This window comes from Crassostrea angulata, chromosome 5 (assembly GCF_025612915.1).
Source record: "Crassostrea angulata isolate pt1a10 chromosome 5, ASM2561291v2, whole genome shotgun sequence".
Lineage (NCBI taxonomy): Eukaryota > Metazoa > Mollusca > Bivalvia > Ostreida > Ostreidae > Magallana > Magallana angulata.
The window spans coordinates 49,574,354-49,600,169 of record NC_069115.1 but is presented as its reverse complement, the minus strand read 5'-3'; the positions used below and the strand labels follow the sequence as shown (position 1 = coordinate 49,600,169).

Here is a 25,816-nt window from a genome sequence, read left to right as displayed (position 1 = left end):
ATTTACAGCATACACAGTATGTCATTTAATTGATTCAATTAATTTAAACTTTTGCACGTAATGATGAGTTAAAAATAAATTTGGAATGTTCACTATGCATGTGCATGCAGATGTAAAAATGTGAAGAAAAAAAATGTTAAAACTGAATAATTCTTAAAACTCTACAAATATTATTGCATATGGCACTCTTTTTTCCTTTACAATCAAAAAAATATTATAACATCAACCACAAGTTTTTGTCATGGAAAAACATTTGTTATCACAGGATGTAAACATTGGAGCGAGGGAGGGGCTTAGAAAAAAAAACAACTCTCAAAAAGTGAATTTTGATTTAAACCATTGAGAATCTCCAGTCGTCATCGTTGGCAGAATTGTTTTGTTTTGAACTACTAGACTTGGATTTGAAAGTACTTTTGATTGAGCCAATTAAGGAGGAGCTACTTTTTTCACTAGGATACTTTTGGCCTCCACTACCACTGATTTTCATTGGTTCCTTGTTGAATCCATACCCATGGTCAGTAAAGTCTGAGGGACTCATTTTAAGGGAAGAGTTGGATCCGGTTTTCAGGGATTCCATGGAAAGCATCATATCCTCGCCCAACTCAAAGATGGGATCAAACTTTATGTATGTTGAGGAGTTGCTATGTCGTTTATTGCTGCTTTTATGACTCCTGTTCGCATTTTTACTTGCATCCCGACTGGAGATAACCGATATTGGATCAACATCTGATTTCTGACGACGCCTGACCACTTTGCTGGTGTCAATTTTGGAAACATCCACCCCTCCAATTATCTTACCGCCCTGATTTCCAGGTATTTCTTTGACTTGATCAATGTTGGTTATCCCCATCCGTCTGGAGTCCCTTCCACTGGCCAGGTCTCCCCCAGAGTTCAGACCGTTCATCCTGGAGTCCAGCATGAAGGGTTGCATCTCGTCCACTGCTACTCTGTATGAAGAGTTTCTCTGTACCGCGTCATTATTCACCACTCCCTGTGTGTTCCTCACAGCCACTCTGTACGAGTCTGTTCTTGTACAGTCAAGAAGGTATTCATTGGAACTAGATGGTGAGTTGTTGTAATGGTCTGTAATGCCATTGTATGAAGAATTTTGATTGGTCAAAGGAGGTGGGTTACTAGGTTTTGGTTGGAAGGATGGACAACTTAAACTCTCTTTCATTGCAACTCTGTATGATCCTGTGCGACAATTGTTGCTGTCTGCCATAGCCACTCTGTATGAATCTGTACGACTGGATTGTTCAGAAGGAAAGCCTTTGTGAGACTGTCTTTCATTGGTTGGTTCTGCAGTGGCTACTCTGTAAGAATCTGTTCTGTTGGTGGACTCTTCTTGGTAACTAGGTCCATTATGATTCAAGTTCATAACATTCACTACTGCACCTCTCTTTCTATTGCTTGTTGGAACCTCCTTCGTCGGTTTATAGTTTCTGGTTCTCTCTTGATATTTGGTGCTAGTATAACTGACCACATTTTCTGGGAGAGATTTTGAAGATTTCAATTTTCTCTCCGGTTCTTGAGGCACAACAGTCTCTTGTCTCACTCTCCTTCTCCCTCTCTCTTCCACTTTGTGTGCGGGCTCTGAATAAGTAGCTGCTGAATACTTGTTTCGTTGTGGAGGAGGAGGAGGGGGGTTGTGAATTCTGGACTGGTTTCCAAGCCTGGACACAGAGGAGTGAGGAGTTGACGTTGACATAGGTGGCCCTGAAAATGTCCGGAAGGATCGATTTTCTGTCGGTGTTTCACTGAACAAGTCCAGAGAATTTGTAGTTATTGCTATGGTTTCAATTGTGGAACTCAAATTAGAATTGTCAGTAGTATTACTGGTTTGGTTTGGAAGACTTGTAGAAGAGAATGTAGATGGCTCAGAGAGCGATTCAAATGACCCAGTTGGAGTGTTCATCATTGGGACATCAAGGTTGGATAGATTTGGAGAACTACATGAACTGGGCATTGTCACAAATGTTAAACTGTTGTTTAAAGAAATAGACCCTGCTGATTCCAAAGAGTTGATGCTGCCAAAAGAACTAAGGCTATGTGCTCCTGCAAATGTCACAGATGAATCTGGTGTGGTTTGATTTGAGAGAGCACCATTTTGATGGGAACCAAATGTTTGTGTATTGTTTCCTGTAAACGATGAACAGGAAGGTGGTTTTTCTGTGTCTTTTTCACAAGGCAAATTTTCAAACTCCTGGGAAGATTTCCTTTCGGACGACTGTGATCGTGCACCAGGTTTTACAACAAGAGTTGGGTGATACTTGAGTGGAAGGTCTTTCCTTTCCTCTTGGACTGTCAGTTTGTAGATCCCTTCCTCTGATAAGTTAGCAATCTTGCTTTCTTTTCCCCCATCTTCATCAGAGGTTGGAGAAGACACGAGGGGAAGCTGGAGGGACAGAGGTGTTCCTGGGTTGAACATGTTGATGACAGGTGAAAAGTTCAGGGACTTTGGAGTTTTGGGACCACTTAAGGAACGGTCTGTGTTTTTCAATATTCCACACTTTGGATGTTCCTCGCTAGACTTTTTGTTCATGCATCTTGGCCATGACTTTGTGTAATCATATGGTTGGGATTCTTTTGATTTGGCATGGAAAGTTTTTGGTAATGTCTGGAAATGACTATTGTCTTCTGAAATGTTAGAGTGATCTAATGCACCCTTCCCATCGAAATGAGAAAGTTGGGAAGGGTTTGTTGGGGAATTTTCCTGTGATTGATTTGCATCAGCCACATTTTCACTGGAACACTTGTTGAAGGAGGGGTCTCCTTCCATTGAAGTCTGTCTACTGAGTGAACTATCCTCATCACTGAGAACAAGACACATAGAGGGAATGGTTGTGTTAGAAATCTGAGTCTTAGAAATCACCCTGGAAGACATGGCTTCCTGATCAGTGTCGGAGAACGAGGATGAATCCTGAGGAGACTTGGGACCCCCCTCAGAACATGAACTGGTCCTCTTGGGAGGAGCAGGAGGAGTCACTTTATTGAGGATCTTCCCACTGCTTGCCTTCGTTCCAGCAAACTTCTCTCCTGCCCCCTGAGGGTTATGAATCACGCTGTCAACACTGCACAGACTGTGCGAGTCTTTACTAAGGGACAACTCTTCCTCTTCCTCTTCATCCACCAGTGTACCGTTACTCTTCCGTAGTCCACTGTCATTGTGGAAAGACGTGTAGAATCCCTCCTGGTCGACTGAGTACTCGGAACACTCCCCATCGTCGAAGGGTGGGGGTCTCTTCTGAGGGGAGGACATCATGAGGTCCAGTGCCATGATGTTTTTCTTGGTCAGTCGAGTGAGGGAGGAGAGAGTTTCGGCACTACTTGACATCACTTCCTCCCTCCCCAGGGCACGCACCGCCAAGCTCTTCAGCCAGGTCTCTGTGTCCAGTTTGGCATTGATGACAGAGTTGTCATCCCCTGCTAATGTGCTGGTATCATCTCCTGTGTAGCCTCCTGTTGATTCCGTCCCACATCTGCAACAAAACAACAAAGTCTGTTTTAAAATAAACATAATACATAAGGTAACACTAATTTCAATGCAAGATACCTATAGGATATATCGGTAGTTTTTTTAAAAATTACTCTCCATAAAAGTTTTTTAAAAGATACATTGAATTATATGAAATCAAATTTACTAAACAAGATTATTTTGTCAGTCATTAAGACAAAAAAATAAAGAAATATACCAAAAACAAAAAATCTGATAAAGGGGGATAACTCTACAGAGCATATCAGCAATTCTCTTGAATACACCTTTGACTGGTGTGAACTTGACCATCTATTGCCTGTCAGATATAGTTGTAGTAAGATACTGTTACTTCTAGTGTTTCACTCGGTAGATGAATGTACATGTAAATCTGAGTAAAGCTGCGGAGGGCAATTTATTTAATAGGGTTTCAATGTTACGTTTCTTTTTCATAAAAGTGATGTAAATTACAAAATCCACATCACGGTCTGAAGTATCAAAGAATTACACACTTTTTAAAATTCATCAGTGATATACTGGTACTGAATTAGCGAAACACTAGTACCCAGTAACTTGATACCTTATTATAACCATTTTCAGTTTTGGGCTGAATTTCAATTTGTCTAAAGATCATAGGGAGCAATTTAAAACTATTTAAGAATAGGTAAGGTAGATTTAATATCCATATATGATGATAGACACCTGACAAATTAAAGGTGCAACACCTGAGAAATCAAGGTGGGGAATTTTTATCCTGGTCTGGGTAAATGTAATAAAAATATGAGATGTTTATACATCCTTTAATAGAGAGCCTCTCACTTCCAAATCTATCAATTTCATAATGACTGTCTTTATCACTGCCTCAAAAAATGAAGCATGCTTTTAGCATTACGCACACCTTTTGAAATGACTGCCTGTTTTTCTTAGGTTTATCCCCATGTTTCAAATTGAAAAAACCCTATCAATACATAGATGTTTGGTAATTTTAGGTGTGCTTACAGTGCTTTTGCAAGATTTTGACAAGCTTGGATTTGCTTATTTTGACATTGATGTTCTGATTTTGAGTAGTTTTTGTTGCACATGCTGAATTTGCGATTTTATATTTAGTTTTGCTTATGCTTGCTTTGGATGTGTTTCGTCTCTGTGTCTATTTATGTAATAACTTTACCTGCTTTCTGGGGGAATGGGGGAGTCTCGCCCCGAGTCATTGCCAAGGGAACACTGGGAGGTGGATGCTGGATTGGTCTCCGCCTTGACAACATGGTCACTGTCCAGAGAATGACGGTTACTGCTACAACCACTCCAGTGACCTACAAATACAAGGTCAAGGTCACAAGTACTACCGGTATATACTGTGGTTTTATCAATATTCATAGGCATCGATTTTCTAGGATGTAATGAAAATCAAAGTATCAAGGAATTTGTGGCAGTTATTAGAAAATGCACATCAATGAACAATTTATTTCAAGGATCAACTCAACTAATATTAAGTATTTATTCATAACTAATATTGATGAAACCACAGCATTGTACTTAAAGAAACAGTAACAAATGCAAACAGACACACATCAATTTCTGAAGCTATATTTACCCAAGTTGCTCAATAATATCAAAAGAGTCAAAATCATCATTGAATAATTATTATTAATAGGTAAACATTTTATTTTCTAAGCTAAATGTCATAAGGTGCAGAAAAAAACCCACTTAATGCACATAAATGGAGGCAAATATGGACTAATTTCAGTGATCATTACCTTTATTTGACTTTTTCTGAGAAGGCGGTTAAGTCAATTTTTCTGGTATTAACTTAAAGTAATTGGTTTTCTTGATGTTTTTTGGTACCATGACCCTAAGACATTATGGCTAAATAAGTAGTATATTGATTCTAGATTGGCTGTATTGACATAATACGAGCTGTTCAGGAAATTGTCGACATTGTCCGTTGTATCGGATTAACACATTAACCAGGTCCTAACGACTCGACTTGTGGACATAAAACACCGAGATACACGGACTAGCTATCATTGATCCAGGCACCAGTTGGTGTTAACCATACTGCTGAAAAATTATCTCACAGCAAAGGCAAAAACACACAAATGCACATTGCATGTTGCCGTTCCATTAGAACCCACAGCCGCAAATTAAATGTTATTGATACATATACAGTCAAATGATTGAAGGTCTATTATTTTGTAATTTCTTCGAAACAAAATTTATTTTCATTGAATTAATTAATTTTTAAAAAAATTTGATGCATTCATAAAACAAATAGATTTCAAGGCCATATTCCTGGAAGTTGCTGTAGGGACAATGCTCACTCACTACACTATTTGCATATGAGAATAATTTATCAACTGCTAGGACTGTTTATGAATCACAAGTTCTATGCTATCATCATTAACTATGCATATCTTACAACCATTAGTATTCATACATGTAAACCAAACAGGAAACCAGATTTTTGAGGAGCCACCTGCAATGTTATGAATGCAATGTTAACATTGTCTTCATTGTTTGATCTCTTACCTGAGGAAGACTGCCTATCTGTATAGCTGGAATGCCGTTTTGAGATCTCCCGTAACTTGACAGAGGTTGTCCAGTCTTTTGGCAATGACTCCCAAGGAAACTCGTTCCGTTTGACGTTCCGCCTGGGTAATGTATTACTCTCCGTCTCAAAACCATAGTACGTGCCGGGACCCACCCTCATATTCATCTCCTTACGGGTCAGCATACCATCGGGCATACTGGGCATCTTGGCCAGGTTAGAGTGGCCCGCTGGGACCTCAAAGTCTATAGCATCGAGATCCAGAGACTTGGGGCGAGGCTTGTGGATTTTCTCCACCAGTCTGTTCCCGCTACTACTCCGCACCAGTGACCGAATTTTGTTGCCAATCATACTGCCACGTTTCGAGAGGCGAGAATGTCTACTTTCATTAGAATGGTTACTATTTAGACTTAACTCACTGTCATTTAGCCCAGCTATGTGAGATCTTCTTTCAATTAAAGCCTTTGCGGAATTCAACTTGGCACATCTTGGAAGAGATTTTGATCTCCTACATGGGAAGAATTTCATAATTTTAGGCTCTTTCAGCATTCTCTCATCTTCTTTTCTCTCCTCTATTTTACCATCAATTTCATCCAGATATTTGGCCATTTCTTCATCTCTAGGTGGTTCTAGTTCAATAACGTCCAAATCCTCGAAGTTATAGTCCCTCACATGATCACGTCCATTTGTACTCATACGTTTTTTCTCAAACCGTTCGATTTCCTGCATAATGCTATCGGAAACCCCAGACAGAGTATGCCGTCTCTTCTTCTTCTTTGTATCCTCATACTCCACCCTGGCCAGGACTTTCCGGAGAGCCTGCATGCGATGGAACCCTGTCCCCGAGGTGTCGATTTTGATGATCTCCGACGGAGGAACCACGATCTCTGTGGCTTCATTCTCCTTTTGGTCCTCCTTTGTTTTGTCTTTTTTCTCCTCCGGAAAAACTTCACAAGTGATATGAATTGTTTTCCGCCGTTCCTTTAACTTCTTGTATCTCTTCTCAAAGGTGAACACGTTTTGCGACTGAAAAGAAAAAACATAATATAAGAATCAATTCTCATTGAAAATTTTGGTCATTCATGTAAAAAAAATTCTTGAATAAGTTTATATTCACAAAAGTCTCATATATTCAATTGTGGATGTAAGATACATCCGCAATCCAAACCATAATTACGATCCAATTCATCCTTTATAAAATGTATACCGGTATACATTATTTTTATGTTTCACTTGCATTCCAACACTCTTGATTTGTTGCTTAAAAACACACATACCAATAGAGTACACCATACAGGGATAGTCAGAACTACACAAATAGTGATACATGTACATCAATCATAATGGCAATACAATTTATTCTGTTTTTTTAACTAATTGACTAATGTCCATATGAAACCCATTTTTTTATCAATTACCGGTTACAGTATTTTAGTAGCTGAAATGTCAAATATTGAAAATATGGACTGTGTTAATATTGAATTTCATGGATTCTCTGGATCTCTATATTCATATATAGTAATTGCTATTGTAATCATTTCATGTTAATAAATTTGTTGGTCTGTCTTGCAACAAATGGAAAAAACATATCTTTTGTTTGACATTCTAGCATTAACGATTCTCTGAAACCCTATATATTCTGCTCCATGCAATATGATTAGCAAAGTTTTTTCTCTATGGGATTTGTAAAGTTGGCTCAGAATTTGATGGGACGGGGGGAAGCTTCTCAGGGGTGTAAATTTTATACCCTTACCCTCCTAGGCAGATTGAAATCTGGGGATGAGATCTTGGGTTCATTGAGGGCAACCGGCCACAGTTTGAACAATCTGGAGGTACAGAGTCCGTCCTTCCTGTACATATCTGCTCCCCGCATGATCTTGGAGGGGGAGGTCTCGGACAGTACGTAGTGATCCTGTATACAGTGCGGCCGGCTGTCTGAGGTGAAGAGGTCGCAGTCAAAGCCATGCTTGGCAACATGATGATCGTGGCAATGGCTGAACTTTGTCAAGTCACCAACAGCTGATTAAGCAAAAAACAAAAATAATATTAAAAGCAATGTTCTAGAAAATGCCAAAAAAATCTTATAGACATACACCATACAAAATTAGCATTGTTTTATGAAATGTATAAAAAATCTCAAAAGAGAACCTTGATTATGGCACATTTATTGTTGGAACTTTCAAATACATTTCTTTTTTTAAGATAATTCTTGGATCATAAATTTTGTTATTACTTTTGTCTATTGTTGGAAATACAGGTCTCACCCTTGTTAATGACTAAGTTTAAAGCCTGATTAATATACGTAAGATATGCAACTCTGGTGTTTAATAACACAAAACTCCAAAAGAAGACATATTAATACGGAATGTGAATGTGCCAGAGAACACTGATATAAATGAACTGTCATGTCTGTATGGTATTAAACCCCTGATGAAAGTTATTCATAGAGACAGTTATGTGAACAAAGCTGAATTAGTGAAATTCACCCAGGACCACACAAGATAAATTGATATAGTTATACATGTGTACTTTGAAAAAATCCATTACTTTTGTTAAATACTCCTTACTTTGAACTAAACTTTTAAAAAAAATTTACAGACGCATTAACTTCTTAGTCATTTGATTTTTCATTGTAAATTCTATACGTCAAATGAAAAACCAACCCAACTCGTAGGCAAAGTTCATTGCAGTGCCTTAAAAAAAATTAATATAATATGTCAGAAATGTCCTATACAGTAAACTAAACTTGCAAATTAAAAACGCATAAAAGTGAACTACCCAAAAGTTTCTAATTCACACAAAAATATCGGAATTCTATGGCCTTGCATGATACAGAGCAATATCGAGTTCTTAAAAATTCAATACAAACAGCGCCCCTCATATTTCACACACAGGAGTATTTGTTTAGGAGTTTGCATGCTTTTTTCTGCTACCTTTCAGGTGACAAAAATATGTTCCTTTATATATATTGGGGTCTGTCTTGTTAGCGGCTTGCTCACTTAACCCACGACCAGACCACGCTTTTTACGGCTTATGATTAATGTCACCTTTTAATCCGTTACGCCTACAGGAATGTTTTCGTGGTATACATATTTTTCAAAGTTTACATAGAAGTATGAAAACAAATAAGCCATGTTAATTAGTCAGAGGGTTGTTAAAGGGATTTTTCCCCCTCACGAGGCCCCTTATTGATTTGACCTAAACTTGTGCCCTGTCATTTTTCACTGGACTAGGAGCACCTGATGAAAAGTGCCACACATTTTAACAAAGGGCTGTGGTCTTTAGAATCGATATTCACAGAACTGACAAAATAGTGTCCCTAGCTTAACATCTTTTGCCATTCTTTCAAAATTTTATTATGAACACATTGTTTTTATCGTAAATAACAAACACCTCCACCTCCTTTTATCATTTCATAAAATCAATTAGAGATGGTCTTAATTAAGTGTGGTAGTACAAATTGGAACAGATTGAATTATGAATATTAAATATGTGCTTGATTGAATTAATGATATTCAGTGACTCAAAATTAGTTTCAGTGGATATAAAGGATTAATTATGAAAGGGTACAAATTGTTCACACACACTGTTGTACCCTTAACAAGGTTTGCTGATGAAATGCACACACCATACAATGCCCCGTCTAGAACTCCATCTGTTAATTAATGTCAAAAATTAACTTCTGAATAAAAATCTTTCTATGCAATTATGTAAGTCTATTTTACACAATTCCAGAGGATCAAATTTTGAATGCAAAAATTTAAGTTTTTGAATTTAATGAATAGAAGCCATAAACCAACTTTTTTATGGAAAAAAAATCACCAATATTTCTTAAAGCAAACTGGACCTTAAATGTTTTTCATTTATTTGATATGATAAACATTGCAAATATTAAGTTCTCAAAAACATAATAATTATGTATCACTGGAAATTCACAAAATAAAGTATAGTCACATAAAAAGTTGGTTTACTGTACCTATTCCAAACTACATTTTAGGGGCTATACTTTGGTTTTGAATGAAAGCCTTGTGTGATATGTGGGTGTCACTACTTACTTGCTGGCTCAGAGAGTTCTGTAATAATTATCAAAGGTTTTTCTTTAAAAACCAAAATCAAACTTGAAAAAGAATGCTGCCATGTAACGTACATTATAATTATTGCAAGATGACCCTAAAATTAATGATTTTTTTGTACATTTAACATATAGATTTCTGATTTTTGTTACAAGATCAAAGGAAATTCATGAAAGAACTGCAACAGAGAATTTTAAACCAGAACTGCCTGCTTTTCAGTTTCAAATTTGTAGGACTTGTAAATGGTTTCAATGCATTACGCACCATATGTCTAACTTTCCTGTTTCCTTATTTTTTATGCAAAATAGATCAATAATTATTTTGTGATGCTTTGATTGGAAATTACACGCTTTGACTATCAGTAATGGCCTCCTCATTGATAATAGATGAAGCAGAACCTATAACTCTGTCATTTGAGCTGCTTTTGTCACTTTTCAATGAAGCTTATTGAATTTTCAGTGTTTTTAAACTTTGCTGTCACAGAGGCATCCTTGCTGGGTATATAAATGATGATGACAGCTAGGCTCCCGATGTAATCCCTGGGATCCATAAATAGATCCCATTCACAACCAGCTGCTAGCAACGTACACATGCTTCTTAAAGTTCATTCAATATCATATTCCTCAGTTTCTATGACCAAAAATTAAATCTTTTCATCATGAAATTGTCTGTGCATTACATTTGGAGCCTAATAAAATTTCAACTCAAACCAGCTTTAGATGAATTTTAAGGAACTCTATATGTATAATATATACAGTTCTGTAAAACCTTAGTGCAGTCCCAAGATGAATGAATTTTTCATCCTTATAAACAAGATTCATTTATATTCATAAAAAGAAACTGTTATTGTATGAAGGTTGCATGGGAAAAGATAAAATTTAATCTTTTGAATCAAGGTTGCAATATCTTCTAGGACTGAGTTTCCTTATAAGTATACCATCTACTCTCATTTAATTGCAAAGTCTGCAGGGCATATATCTCACTAAAAAATCAAGATTTTATATACCAAGTTCCTTGGTACTGAGTAATGCATTCCTTGTTTTACTGCAGAGTTTACATATACCCGGTAATATCTTTCTTGTTTTTAATTCTTATGGTACTGTTGTGAACACAAAAGATTCAATGCTATCAATATAGCATATTTGTTATGCAGCTTTTCGGTTGATAACAAATAACCCTGGCTGCTGCTTTTGGACCCTTTTATCAGATGCAGCTAGAACATGCAACACTGCTGGATGAAGAGCCATAAATAAATGAAATTACTGCTTCTGTTGGATCATTTACATAATGACAAAGAGAGAGATAGGACAAAATTATAGGGTGTCCTCAAAATAACAGCCTGCATTCTGCAGCCCTTCTGAATTGGGGTAGTTATCAGCTGCAACATTTCAATGGTGGTTAGATGTCTCATTAAACTCTCTCACGGATTTTTGAGTATATTTCTATACGTACAGACTTTTCTTTCATTCATCTTTGTACAGTTCTACCTTAATTAGACATGTCTGATTTTGATTCAGACACTATGTACAGTGTATGAATAAAAATCTCCTAATTTTTAGACGGAGGCTCTATGAGCCTCCTCTATTGCTACCGGTCAGCTCACATGTGACGTCGATAGTGGATTTGACGGACACCACCTAGCGGCAAAAATTGCAATATTCGTTTGGGATTCATATTTCAGTATTATTATTGAAATAAATATCTTATCTGAAATAACAATAAATAGAACTATACATATTGCGATCAATAAACATAATTTCTCTCGAAAATGTTAGTTTATATGTCAAATTCCAAGTAAGTATGAATATGCATGAGTTTAAGAATAGCAATGGACAATGGTGTGTAATCGTTTAGTGGCTATTTATACTTTTTATACAGCTTCCTGTCCGTGACGTCAAATAATGAGGATTCCTCAAGAACCATCTTGTATTGACCGAAATATTGAATAATTAAAAGATTCAATGGATAAACACGGCGTGGTTTTTAGTCTGTATCGTATATTACTTGCGCATTAATTATCAATTAATCTCCTGTGGAGATATATCTTTCTATGTATAGCTACACTCCCGCCCCCGGCATCGATCCAATAAAATGATTATTTAACAAGTTGAACCACTGCTATGTGAACTTGAGTATTCTCCCAATTAAGTACAGACAACCGTGATCATAGCATGCCACATTTTAGTTTAGCTTTACTTGGCATGTATACTTTACCTACTATAAGGATAGTGAAACAAATAAATTAAACATATCCAGATTACACCCTTTAATGCAACCCCCCCCCCCCCACACACACACACACACACATTTAGTGTGTGCATAGGTAGAGTACCCAGGCCACGTGCTGTGAAGCTTGATTAATCCTGCATTGTCTGGCCAGCGCTGTCGATTTCAAAGTAAGTTGGGAAGTCAGTGTGTTTTTGCAAGCTGATGAGAGAATTTCGCGTGAAAAAAGTGTAAAAACATTTTACAGAATGTACATATTTTCTTTTAAAAGTGAAGTACGGGGTATAACAAGATCTACCGCGGTATATTATTTTAAATTTAGCTTTAAAGAGATATTACAGCGAATTCTCTTCATCTTGGATATTTCCCTTTTTAAACATAGTTAGATAAAAGAATAGAAGTCGTGCATATACAGAAAGATTGAATCTTTTCACAGCAAAAAAAACTCGCAATTGCGTGTTAAATATTTCTCCGAAATTCTAAATTTATATCTCTAAAATTTTGTTTACACCACATGTAAAATCTGTATAAATTCGTAATATTTTCATCCCTTGCAGAAAGTCACGATGAAATGTTTACAGTTGATGCGCTAAGCTGTTGATCAAAAGGCTGAGCTAGCAATATTTACTTTTTGGACTGCCTGAAATGATGAAATCAACGGTAATTTTGAGCAAAATTGAGCAAAATGAGCTGTAGCGTCTCTTATATATGAGTATTTCATTTCCATAACTTTTTGAAATGCTTAGAAATATATCACTCTACAATCGAATCGTACATTCTGCAAAAGGAAAAGAACAACAACTATGCGAGATTGAGATCATGCATGTATTACCTTCATGTAACATTAAGGGTTTTTAAGCATGAACGATTTTTTTTCATATGAAAAAAGTTCACTGTTCAGAAGTTTTTATTGATTATATATCATTGATTTTAGTATATATTGTGAATCATTAGGTATAGTACTAACTAACAAAATATTTTTTGTTTGTAATTTGTTTTTGCATATTCCATAAAAGAGCATGAATTATTAGCAAAGTAGTTTCTGTCCTGTAGTATTTAATATTGCAAACTCTTAATTGATACTCTAAACCTTCTATACCTTAAAATTTGAAGAAAAAAAACCCATTATTATTTTTGGTAGTTGATTTTTATCAACTCTCCTATGCATTTACTCTGGCAAACCGGAAGTAAAATTATTTTAACTGTGTTTGGACCTAACCACAGATCATCGCCGCTGACAAGACCTTGTTCTCGAAAATAATCGATAGATTCAATGTAATGCATTCTGAAGCATTAAATATTATTATAGTTAAATATTGCTTGGATCCATATAATTTTCCAGAAATATTTACATTACTGAAACATAGTTTGATGGAATTTATTCTATCCTAAAATATTACGCAACATGATTCATATGATTTTTTTCTTAGAATTCTTAAAATTGTCGGAAAAGCCCGAAAATTCATATCATGAAAATATGCGTGATTCAATTACGGATAAGACTCTACTTGGCATGCGAAATTACATATCGTTGATTTTAAGATAAATGTCAATCGATGAAATCAACTCCCGTCGGTACTTCAATACTTGGAATTATTAGATTAATCTCCTCCGCAATGATGCCTCCGTCTCTCAGTACTTTCAGTACTTTGATTGATGATTGCGAGTGCACACCTCCCTCTTCGTAATTCTCCATTGATATGAGCTGGGGCTTTATTCCACCCGAATGAATTAAAAGCACCAAAGTGTATAATCAAGTAAAATATAAGTTCTGAATTATTAAGAGCCCAAAAAGCATACCTGTTATTAGTTAGAAGTAAAGTTTAATTTAATTCCATATGAAATTGATCAAATCATAAAATAGAATGGGAGACCTAAATCTCAGGCCCCTACAACATTTATGATTAAAGGGGATCATTTTAAAATAATTTGGCTGCTGAATGAAAAGTTATAACCTTCAATATTCATTTAGCAATTCTCAATCGAGTTTACAATATTTCTGTAAAGAGTTTATAGTCCCGAAGTCTCCTCTCTTTGCTCTCGTGTATTAACATTAACAATTTTTGACAGAGTAGACCCCCTTGTCTTAACCCACAAATGATAGCTCAAGCCTAAATTTTCATGACATCTTATTCTTTGTGAGAGGACATTATGAGACTGAAATTCAATATAATCTTTTAAAATTTCTCATTCAATTTTCAACAAATCAATATCAGTAATAATTTCACTCTCAAAATTCTCATTGTGTAGCATATATGTCTTTAAAACAGGCTCAGAGAGAATAAGGATTGTGTTTATACTCCTAAGTAAATACTGGAACGGGTCTTAACAGGGTTTCCTTAGGTCAGGAGAAGCCAATATTTATTTACTGCCAGCACGCTGTTCTAACAAAGAATTGAAAGGAAACAGCGAGATAACTAGGGTCAACGATTACGAAATGTTAACAATGTCTTCCGAAATTTAAGGTTTAATGGGAATGAAAGTCCATTTACAACAGTGGGTCTTTAATTAAATATTTTTAAATTTTCTTTCCACATTTTTGTTATTAACTTAGAGAGCCTTAATGATCCATTTCTGCTCTTTAAAATCAGTGTTTGACAAATAAACATGAGGGTAAATGCACGGCTTAGCTGCCTTAATGGTAGTACACCCAACATCAATACATGTGTACACCAAGACAAGCCAGTGTCTTAATGGATTTTACAGTTATGCAACATTTAGAAAGATATGTTGAGCAAGACACCCCTTTTAAGATTACTTAGCTAGTATATATTGTAGTTGACGTAGCACAGTTCACTTAAATCCCTTTAAATTGATGTTTTAGCAAGCTGATCATTCCAAAGTAGATTTTTGATATCGATATATATGTGTTTTATCAAGGTGAGCATTCCAAAGTACTAGTAGATTTTTTCTTGTTGACAAAAGGTGTTGAGATATATATTGACACTAAATCTGGGCATCCTGACAAAAAACACATTCTTTGAATTAAGATCTTGAAAAGGACAGTCTCCATTTAAAACAAACCAAACTATGTCAATCTGAGATTATATAAATCTTAATTTTTTATAAATATTTGTTGTACGCATTTCAGCATTCTTTGTAATAGATATACCGCCTGTCCAAAATATACATGATATCTTACATGAATCTTGGGTGAATTGACGACATATTATTGTCTAAAACTAAACTAAACTTTAAACTAAACTTTATTTATTTTACAACGATTGATAAACAAGTTCTACAACTTATATTAATATCTCTCGTTGGCACGGATGTCAGCTATAACGTTGGAGTTAAAAATATTCGTAGGTTTGTTCTATACAAAGTTTTTGATCTGTCACGACATTAGGGTCGTCTTTTTGTTGTTTTGAAATTCAATGCCTTGTATTTTGAAGATGTTCGTCTGATAATTCTTTTATGGCTTTTCAAATTCAGACAAAACAAGACATATATGTTCTTTGCTACTTCAAAGGCCCTTTTGACCTCAAACTTCAAAGCAATCACCAGCGACTTCACAATCTTAATGCATTTATAAAGATCACTTACAACTTAAAACATTTAATTTTTAACATTCAAATGTTTTCGTCAATGAACAGTGAACAAATAGACAGATTGACACAATCCTCTTTTAATGTGTTCAATAAAACGAATAAAATTAATCACTTATTTCTTCTTCATTTCAGACCACTAGATGAAAATAAAAATGGAGTAATGATGATTATGGGTAACGATTGTCACATCAATTCCTTAAATGATCTATTCTATCATAAGCATATATGTTCCATAACCATTAACAATGATTCCCATGTTTACACTAAACCTTAAGCACTTGAGGGGTATAAATGGTCATCTACATGACTGTATAGTACTATTGACTAGGTCCACTGATATTCTGACACTGAGTATCTCCTGTCATTTATCACTGTACTAATTAATTAGTACATAAACTGACACATGCTACAGTTTGACAGACACCTTCTACTACGTGTTGTCTTTGTGACCACAAGAGACTAATGAAATGGCCCCTGAAACACACTGAGTACAAAGTCTCAAATTACACTAGCCTATAGTACCTGTACTATCAGTCTCTAACAATCTGAACCTAAACAACCAGTTCCTACCCAGCATTCATGACTATTTACTCAAGATCCAGTCTTTATTTAGGAAGTCCAGCCCCTTCTTATGGGGTCTTAAGTCAAATTAAAAACATAGCTCATATGAATTTCCATATTGTCATGGTAACTAATAGAGGAGTTGGACTAGGGGTCAGATGGATGGGGAGCTTTTGTTGTTTGTCCGGGGCCGAGATAATGAGATTTTGTCCCGAGATCGCTACAGATTAAGTCTTATCTTTCAGTGCTGTAGCTCAGGTGAAAAAGCAAATAGCAAGGAATGTCCACGCAAATGTCAAATCACCTGAACAATTTTTCTGTCTGCCAATCAGAGTGCTAGGAGTGTGACATTTTGATAAGGATTTCGTATTTGATTGTAGATTTCTTTATTTCCGTGGCATGTTTCAGATTCAATCAGTGCAAATTCATTGCATCTGGCTGTCAAGCACTCATATGGTATAATACTCTGTCCTTTTCACTGAAATTGGAATTTTATTACAAAAACATTAAACACTGCTTGAGGGATTTTCTATCACGAGAGTTGAACAATTGCATTAATAACAATCATATAGAAAGTTTGTGGTCCAAAGTGGGAAATAGATTTTAATCCGCTTAGAACCCAACATTTGCTTGCTCATTTCTCAACCTGAATTCAAAGTCAGGCATTAAAGAAACATATCCTGAGAAGTTCTTTACACAAAGTTTCATTCTACGAGATATATTTATAATCCCCTGTGAATGACTAAAGCTCTTAATCAGGTGGGTCAATCAGGTCCAGACATAACACAAGTAATATATCTAATGCTGTGGGCAGAACAATTACAAAATAGTCATTAGATAACCAAGGTTCTCTCCTCGCGCCTCTCTCCTCATCCTCCCTCATTTACAAATGTAACAATTCATATTATTATATTTTCATGTTAAATACTGAAATCTGATTGGTTTAGATGCAGTTGATAATCCGTTCTATTACCCTCAGCGTTAGCAACACACTTAGCAACGGGTAACACAACGAATTGTTACATGCGCGTAAATCATGCGCATACTGTTCGCCGTAGAATTCATGTCATTTCTATATAAAAGTAGTAACAAATTCTCTAAAATTATGACATTCAGTATAATAAAATAAATAGTGCCTGTTTGGGAGGATAACAGTTGAAATTGACACCCCTCGAAAACCATTGTCAACCTCCGCTTCGCGTCGGTTGACAATGGTTTCCTCGGTTCGCCGTAGAATTCATGTCATTTCTATATAAAAGTAGTAACAAATTCTTGAAAATTATGACATTCAGTATAATAAAATAAATAGTGCCTGTTTGGGAGGATAACAGTTGATATTGACACCCCTCGAAAACCATTGTCAACCTCCGCTTCGCGTCGGTTGACAATGGTTTCCTCGGGGTGCCAATTTCAACTGTTACCCTCCCAAACAGGCACTATTTATATATTACTCTTTTTTGTTGACGTATACCTGAGTGAATCAGTGATATAGTTAGTTTTCGTATATAATGAAAATAAAAAAAATATATGTTCCTATGACAGTTTCAGACCTTGATAAATTGTAACTATCAATAAATACTGGTAAGTCATCAAATTTTGAATTCAGGGTTCTTAAGGTGGTATGAGACAACTCCATATTGTAATGAATTTCCTATTAAAAAAAATAAAATTAAGTATAAAGAACTATATATGATAAGAGTTCAATTTGGCCCCCATAATTTGCCATTTTTTAAGTGTTTCGGGTACAATAAAATGTTAACTAATTTTTTAGAAGAGTTGATATAAAATACATTTTTCATCTATTTATTTGATTTATTTGCACTCACTGGCAGTATATGACGTCAGAAGTGACGCCATTTCTATAATTCAATCAAAATCAGCCAAAAATTGACTTTTTTCTTAACTTTTTACGAATGGGAAATATAGAGCGCATGCTTGAACAAGGACAATTTTTTTGTCACTTATCAGTCTTGGCTAGATACATCTCTGATTAAAATATTTTATTTGTTCAAGAATGCGCTCTATGTTTTCGGAAGGAAAAACTGCTTGAAAACAAGCTGTTTTACGCTAAAAATGCAAAAAATGGCGGGAAAAGGTTGTCTTTACAATGTCATATTTCTAAATTGTGGGCACTTGAACCAAAATGAATATCATGTAAACACATCACATACATATCTGTACTAAGAAAACAAAGAATGACAGTGAAATGATGATGTTCATTTTAGGGGGCCATTTTAGGCCCTTATCATATATAGTCCTTTACAAATGTTTTCTTTCCCAGATTTGTTACTTAACATCGTAGCTCAATTAATGGTTAAGAGCGTTAACTATGAATCTGTAGGTCGTGAGTTCGAATCCTGCTAGTGCTTTTATTATTTTTAACTTTCCCAAAGTTATCAAAACATATTTTTGGACAAATGTTGTACAATTTTTGAATTTTTAACCAGAAAAAGTGTTTTGATTTTAATTTACTTTTAATCCACATTAATATCGATAGGTGTCCCATACCACCTTAAAACCAGTGATCACAGCAATACATCTGATTGTGTGCTTTATATATCATTTTTCACAGACTCATTATCTACATGCATTTCCATGGTGTCCATTGAAGCACTCAGCCTAAAAGTCTGTATATTTTTAGTTTAAAAATTTGATTTTAAACTTGATGTCATTCCTAATTATTCAAATATCTTTAAGAAGATCAAAAGTCTCTCAACAATCTTATTCCAAAATCTTTGGATTCCTTTTTAAAAGAACTTTTCTTGATCTTGTCTATCTTGGGTGACATTAATTAGCATGTGTGTTGGGTACTGATTGATGATGCCTCTAAGTGTAACTGGGCAACTCCAAACACGTCATTCAACAATTATTTGATAACGATCAGGTTATGAACATATTTAAAAGTTAACTTTCTGTAACATATCAAATTATTGTTGATATTATCGGTATCATATGTTTCATACCGTGTTCTCAAATGGATTGAAAGTGTATACATGTATGAATATATTGGAGAGAGAGAGAGAGAGAGAGAGAGAGAGAGAGAGAGAGAGAGAGAGAGAGAGAGAGAGAGAGAGATGGGTGCATGAGGGTTCTAAAAAAAGCTAGTACATGTAATTACAAAAATTTGCTCTGAATTATAAGTATATAGCTGCCTCCAATTGTATTTAACTCTGTTCTCAAACTTGAGGACTGGAATTGTCTACATATATTTTGGAGAGAGAGAGAGAGAGAGAGAGAGAGAGGGGGGGTTCATGTGCATGACTGCTTGTCAGTTCTAAAAAGGGCTTAAATCTTAAAACATTCATTTCTCAAATGTTCTAATGGCTAGTAATCATGGTAATTACACGAATTTGTTCCAAATACTGCCTCCAATCCTCTCCACTACATATCCTCATCACTCTGCCATGCTCGGGTGAACTGATAAAAACTTGACAAAACACTGTGAAAGCTTTCCCTTTTTAATGGGCAGACACAAGGCTCCCCTGTTCCCTGGCCACTCATAAACTGCCTTAATCCCTTGATTACAAACATGATGTTGTTCAGAAAGTGTGAATCAGAGAATGACATACCTGGTCAGGTATTTACAGGTGTATATATCATTATATCTACCTTATATGTAAATAAAAGGTGATATTGTATCAAACACAGCGGAAGAAAGTACAGATAAAAGTGTCCTGAGGAGAGTCCTCCTTAATCATAACGCCAGTCTGGGCTGTCATGAGGTTAATTAATGAAGTCTAACCATGCTCTAATGGATTACCATCCATTCATCTCACAAATTCCGAAATATTAAAATATTATTTGAAAAATATGAGAAAATTAAATCAACTAATGGGGAAATATATAGCCACATTTAATTCATCCTCATTCAATTTAATTAACAACTTTAAAGATTTTTCGTTTTAGTTTATATTCAGTTATAACATAATCTAGATAATTTTTAAGGCAATTCGATAAACAACCATCGTAAAATTACAGCTTCAGGCTACTTTAACTTTCTATTATCAATCCTGTAACTATAAGCCCCTGATAAAAAGACATCAAATAAATGATCCCAAATCAATTACCCATTTAGTCCACAAGAATTATGCCATTAATACAAGAAGCTTAAGAATTCTGACCAAAGTCTTCAACTGTTCTAACTTTTATTGATGATGGACAGTGTGAGGATTATGTCACCTGATTACAATAGGTCAAAGGTGACAAACCAAGAGGAAATAATGACGGAGAGTGTCAAATCCTGTCATTATGACACTGACAAAGTAACTGTCAATTAGTGACCAGGAATAACCAGGTCAAGATGTTACATGTATTTTTATAACCATATACTAATTTATTCATCATGTAAGTATTCTATTTTGGGAATGCATATTAATCAACCTTTTCAATCTTTGATGCCTGTATGATTTTTGAATTATAAATACATTGTACATGTATCTGAGTCTGATTTTTGGAATGCTAGCAATTTTAATGGAAGATATCAATGGTTTCCATTGATGCACCAATCCCTAGAAAAATCAATTCAAACTGAATATTCTTTTGATACAAAATTAAACTTCGAACATTTTTGTGGATTAAAATACCTCATCTACTCTTTTACATAAAAAAAATGTATGGTATATATTGAATTTTGGTAAATTAAACACAAAGCCACTCAGCTGAATTTGAGGTTGCATGGTTAGTAAATGTTATGTACTATCTTAGATGTAAAAAATAAACTTCTACCGTAATTGAATGCGTAAGCTAGTCTTTGATGATTCTTTTATAGGGAGATTTCGAATAGATGTTCTTATTTAAATTTCAATGTTTCATCAAATGGGATATACATAATGAAATGGCAATTCCACAATTCATTAAAAATTTTGAAGCAATATTACTATGTTGTTTTTATACAATATAAAACTTGATCGTGGAGTTTAATCGTATTTTTCTGAAAACTATTATTACTCAATGAAATTTGTAAATCTAATTAATCATGCAGTTTTTCGCGTTAATCTTTCAATCCAGTTCAATTCAACAAGCACAGTTCATACAAGAATAAAAAGTTTTCTGTCATTTCAAGTAAAAATAAATAGATCAAGAATCCCAGTGGGCCTGCTCATATGTGTTGGATATTTTATTTTTTGAGTTATCTAAAAAACCTGAGAATTATAGGTTTCAAATTAAATTAATGACTATGCTGCATACTATCTCTAATAAAAGGACTTATCTGTGAACTGAATATGAAATATTTGTGTTCATTAAAAACTATGATCTAATATGCCAATATTTGAAAGAAATATAAATATGAGAAATTTAACATACACCTTTGCAAATTATTAAATGTGTACAATATAAGATGCCCCTTCACAATGACAAAATATTTACTCAAGGAATTTCTCATAAAAAGAAGTGTGCTCAAGAGTTCAATATCTAAGAGGGACAATATTTCAAAGCATTGAAAGGGTTGGTTTACAAAAATGACAAAACACTCCAAAACCCTGAAACATGGGGTGAAAAGGAAATGTTCAGAGCTTCAAGCACCTCATGTTTTTAGATGACTCACCCAATCTTTCCACATAACCAAAATTTAGGGCAGCCTATAACAGGTCACAAATCGGACAAAAATTGAGTTCAAACAAGGAAATAAAACTTTAAATTTCAATTTATAAAAAAAAATTGTTGGGGATTTGTTGCTAAGGTGTTTGGGAGAGATAAAAATTGGGGCAGAGCAAATAATATGGCAGACTTTGTGAACAATGAGCTATAATTGCCAGCTAGGGGGTGACACAATTCCGGCGTTTTACTAGAGTTGAGGCTAATGATAGGATGCAACCATTCCTTTTACGACTTAAAGTTATAACTTCCCGTAACAATTTATTTTACCTTGTGGCATACCACAACATCAAAGACAAAACCAGAGGTATTTTTTTTCTTCTAGGACTAATACATCTTATTGACAAATCTGTGGCACTTTCACTAAACCACAGACTCTTAAATCTAATGCCATTAAACAAGATACATCTTTTAATTTTGAAAGATCACAAAAGAGGAGACAGTTTATAAGTCTACACCATGGCCAAGATGTTTGTTATATGAGGTCATTAATTGATACCATCAATGTTATTGGGTTTTTTCTCTCCATTGAATCTTTGACTTTCTATGAATGATTCTATATATTAGCGCATGTCATTTGCTACATAATGAGATTGTTCCCTTATAAAGTATCTTCCCTTTTTCTCTCCACTGGGCTTCCGTTCATATCATAATGTGCCTTGTTTGGTATATAAATATTTCACTAAATATTCCTCTTCTAAGATCATTTTGCAGAAATTTTTTTACCTGACTCCAAGGCATTTTGTAAAGTGCATACCTTGAAATTAATTAACTTCTATTTAGACTAAGCCTCTTTTGTGTATATATACAGAACCCAGTGAAATATGTTGTCTTGATTGGGCATGCCAGCCCTTGATTAAAAAACATTATACACTTAAATCATGCTGATAAACTCTGAAGATCAAGGCTAAATTAGTCACCACTTCTTTTTCATATCTGAAAATCTAATGCTACTCAAATCTGATCCAATCTCGAGTCTTTGCATTGAACGGTTCGCTCTGTGAACCTAAATGCAGGGAGCATGCACCACCCGATAAACCTCTGTCTTAAGGAATTGATTTCAATGGGTCTCCATTATTAATAGACATTAGTACGATTTGCACCAAACAACTGGGTGGTCTATGTCAATTACTTTAGAGGTCCACCGAAAATGAGGCCATTGCTGGCATTGGACTGATATATGGCCAATGCAACACCTGTCCTTAAGATCGAGATCAAAAGAAAGTTATTGGTCATAATCATCAGCTTTCTACATTATTACATATCCCAATGGCTCAGGTATCACCCAAGCTGTAATTCTTGATGACTCCTACTGTTGATGTTTACCTTAAACCACAGGTGTGCTTTTTTAGAAAAATAATTAACAGCAGGTGCTACAGCATGGAAAGAGACTATGGTTTAAGCATTCCAGGATTGCAGTAAAAAAAGAAAAGATTTCTTTCATAAAAAAGTCCTTCTATATCAAAGATTTGAAATCATAGGGGTAGAATTCTGCACTTTCGAACTGGTTGATAGTTGATATATAGTGTGTAGGTGACAAGAGACATGAAACCAACAGTTTACATACCCCCTTTCCAGATTGGGGTGAATTCTTGAATACCCATAAATTAATAATCATGACCCTACCTAAAACACAAATCAATATTGACTTTGCGTTATCTGCTGATAAAGCAGCAGGACAGTGTATGACAGGGCTATCTACAATATAAGTGAGGTGAGCTTTGTTACCGGGTCTACTCAGGTCCCTGATTTAGATTTTTATCACAAGGCTGGACGTTTCTGTTTTGCATTGTGTATTCCCAGCCCCGTGCCTATATCGCCTTATCTAGATCTCGTACATTTTGTTCACTGCTATTGTGTATTGGACTACTGCTTGTCCACCGTAGAGATTGTGCCAAACTGATTACACACAGGTAATCGAGTCCTCAATACCAACGCCAAAAGTAACTGAAACACAACCCCTTCCCCCTCTAACCTCCTTGTCTATTCTAATTTTCTGTGAACTTAATTTCTGTTTGGGAATCCCGATTATAAATAGAACTTTGTAAAACTTACGAATGGTGACCGTTTTGGCATCCAAGTCTTTGACAAACTGTTCCACAAATGAGATCTTTCGACTGATGCGTTCTGTCTTTTCGAACACTTTCTGGCATTCCTCGGAAATGTCACAGAAGATGTCGTCTGCTAGCCGTACCACGCTGGCCAGCTGATGGAGGATGCCCACGAGGGCGTTAGAGGCCACCGCCTGGTGGAGGTTCCTCCTGTCCCCATGGTCAATCTTTATGGGGGACCTGCCCAAATTTATGGGTGTAACAATACGTTCTCCCAGAGGCATGATTTACACATGACAATCCAAGTGAATTCACATTTTCTGACACACTCCAAATTCACAGTTAGCGTATATCCCCCACATCATACCTGGCCAGTTTCGCCATATTCAAATGAATGTTTGGGAACTGTTAACGGCTGTTCAGCGAGGCGCCCCCGAGGGGAGACAAAAAATCAATTGTTTTGACGTGAAACCGTTTTCGCGCGCGACTAATATAATCTGTAATATTGAATAACGCACCCAAGTGGTCAGGTAGACAATGTCCATTAATACACCTGTAGATCGATCATTGGGGAAGCAAAAAGCGATAACTAACTTATTGTTTTTTACGGGGCGTAAGACACCTTGCGGAAACAGCACAGGTAAATATTTAAGGAGGCGGCCCGCTTTGTTATGCGAGAAAGCACGTTGTGGGCCGAAGGTTTTTTCCCTTTAGATAAAGATATGAGTGTAACCATTTACTACTACCTGTTGAAAGAGGGGGAAAAATTAACCAAGTTTACACAAAGCATGAAATCTCTGAACGTCATAAAGGATTAAACCTACACAGAATAAACTTTATATATATTTAAAAAAAACACCTTTATAGTTCTAACAGACCCGCTAACTATATGGCTTGAATTGGCTAAGTATACAATGTAGCTTTATTAAACAATTCATAATAGCTAAGTAAAGTTTTTTTTATTACATATGTAGTTTATCCCTGAAAAATGGTTATATAAATTTAAAAAAAAAAGCCAGAAAGTCGCAAGTTTGTGACCACTATAATATTTCTTCCAAGGACTACCACGAAAAGCTACCCAAATCACAGTACTAAAAGTACATCTCTCTCTCTCTCTCTCTCTCTCTCTCTCTCTCTCTCTCTCTCTCTCTCTGGGGGAGACCAGGTATTTTCTTCTTGTTTACATTCTACCCATATTTTAACAAGATCTACATGTACATCAGTAGTTTTAATTTTAATATAATTTTTTAGTTGATAAAGCAGATGATTTTACTAGAGTTTTTAAAATATATTTTTTATTGTTATATAGATAAGTTTAGAAATCTTTTAATTTAACATATGTTCTTTAACTGTTCATAGGGATGATAGAAAGAAAGATAACTCATTTTTCGTATGAGTCACCAAAATAGTGATTTAAAAAATGTCACCTATTTGAGTTGGTCCTGGTATTATCTCAAAGTTGATTTTTCCCCAATGCCTCATCCCTCCTAATTTCTTAATTTGGCTTATTGCGATATAAACTAGTCTATAAAGATATTTAATAAAAACTCTTCAAACTTCAGACACCCTTTCAAAAATTCTTGATTAAAACAAACCTGCGAGCCATTCATATTTATCCTTCCATAATTTACCATGCCGAAAAACAATGGTTGATGAGAGAGAGAGAGAGAGAGAGAGAGAGAGAGAGAGAGAGAGAGAGAGAGAGAGAGAGAGGATAAATTATCCTATAATTTTATTGAAAG

The 25,816-nt window shown here is 35.3% G+C and overlaps 1 pseudogene; it reads right to left on the bottom strand.

Moving 5' to 3' along the window:
* Positions 1 to 1,909: 1,909 nt before the first annotated feature.
* On the bottom strand, positions 1,910 to 24,752 carry LOC128183637 (uncharacterized; annotated as a pseudogene).
* Positions 24,753 to 25,816: the final 1,064 nt, after the last annotated feature.